This window comes from Mchenga conophoros, linkage group LG5 (assembly GCF_057382185.1).
Source record: "Mchenga conophoros isolate Kocher_MC1m ecotype Shallow Benthic linkage group LG5, M_conophoros_male_GT1.1, whole genome shotgun sequence".
In the NCBI taxonomy this organism is placed as follows: domain Eukaryota; kingdom Metazoa; phylum Chordata; class Actinopteri; order Cichliformes; family Cichlidae; genus Mchenga; species Mchenga conophoros.
In genome coordinates, this window is record NC_140530.1 from 1,335,443 (window position 1) to 1,337,544 (window position 2,102).

The following is a 2,102-nucleotide window of genomic DNA, read 5'->3' on the forward strand; positions in this document are numbered from 1 at the left end:
AAACACAAACACAAACACCTGGCATTGCACAAGAGTCTCTATGGAGCAACCTGCAGATGTCAGAGATGTGATTAGAGGGTAAAGTGGACTAGTGAGAGCATCTATGTTGTTGTTGTCTGCTGGGGGACAGCATCAGCTCCAGAGATGCATCAGGATCAGCAAACTAATCTGCAAGGCTGCAAGTGTCACTGAAGGAGTTTGAGTCAGTGAGGGACTCAAACTCACACAGCTGGTCAAGAAGGCTCAGCAGCTGCTGTATTTCCTGAGGAGGCTGAGGAAATTTGGTATGTTGGCCAAGATCCTCAGCAGGTTCTACAGCTGCACTGTGGAGAGCAGCCTGACAGCTGCATCACTGCATGGTACGGCAGCACTACTGCAAACCGCAAACGCCTGCAGAGAGTGATAACAACTGTGGAGAAGATCATCAGGACCCCGCTGCCCTCTCTGCAGAGCAGCTACCATCACAGAGTCCAGAGGAGAGACACACCTCTGCCCTCGAGACGAAGGTTCAGAAGTGTGAAATGTAGAACATCCAGACTCAACAACTCCATCTTCCCCACTGCTATCAGACTCCTGAACAGCTGACCGACCTCAAACTGCAGTTTGCACATCAGGTCACTTTGCACACTAAGTTCATTTTGCACATTAAACTCCATGTACATCCATGTACATCGACATCTGCAGACCACACGTGTCTTCAGTTACTTATTTGTACTTATTTGCAGTTATTTATCTTTTTATTTTATTTTTTTAAGTTATTTCTTATCCTTATTTTATCTTTTTATTTATTCTTATCTTGTTCTTTTAACCATTATCTAACTTGGCATTGTGCACGGTGTGTTTAGATTCAGTTTAAATTCAGGGACACGGAGCCCCTGTTGATCCTCTACCTAATCACACGAGCCACGGTGTGAGAACGGGTGTGGGTCTCAATCAGCCAAGGTTTTGGGTGAACCCATTGTGAGATCTAGCCCCACGCTATCATGTGATTTCCTGTGATCAAATGTCCCAGGATGTAAGTGGGCGTTAAGACGTCCATGTCCCTCTTCAAGCAACTTAAAGAAGTCCAGACGCTTTTCTTTCCAAGCTCCTTCAACAACATCATTCATAGAACAACTTCCAGCTTCTTTTGCTCGGCTACAGTTTGGATGGATTTGCAGATGCAACAAGACTAAAATGGTTAGGGTCAGGAGGTCAAAGGTCAGAGCTCCTGTGGGTCTGAGGGCGGCCTCACGCTGGAGAAGGATGAAGGAGTCTGACCTGAGCCAGTGTTTGACATGAACACATCAGCACTGCTGTCAGTGAGCCTAACGACAGCCGTTAGCATCATTTCAGTGTTTCAGTCATAAAAACACTTCCTGTCTCTGTGGTGGTTACAGTGACATCATGCAGTTTGTGCTTTGACCTCCAGAGGGCGACAAATCAGCACAGACAGAGAGCTCCATTCAAACTTTGCTGCCATCAGGAATAATTCTTCAAATATAATCATCAGTGTTTGAGCAGTTATGATATCAGGGACAATCTAGACATGTGTGACAATACTGAACATGTCACAGGACACACCTCAAACATCATGTGATCCACTCTCAGTCTGCACTTTCATTCATGACTTCAACAGGTTGAAACGAGCTTTGAAGAAACATTCAGTGAAATAAATCTTTCATGGATTCATGTGAGCAGCAGATGAACTTTGTACCAACAACATCTTCAATAACAGAGTCTGAATGAAGCTCAGGTGTTGATGCTGCTCACTGATTGGACGCTTGCTTTCAGCTCTGCTCTCAGTCTTTACTGCACAGGTGAAGGTAGAAAGTGTGACTGGATCTATAGACTGGAAACAGAGAAACATGCTGAACATTTGAAGCTTTGCAGCAGAAATGTTCATGTTACAAATACAGCAGAGCTGATCTGGGATCAGTGTGTTCACACCTGCAGCTACAACAAGGTTTCATGTCTCCACACGTCAGCATGTGAACTTTACTCTGACTCAGTCTGAGCAGTCAGACGGCATATTTTTAAAGTTAACACATCAGCACACACAGAGCTGAGCCCCTCCCACCTGTGCTGAGTTTCAGGTGGAGCCCCGCCTCCTTCCAGGAAGC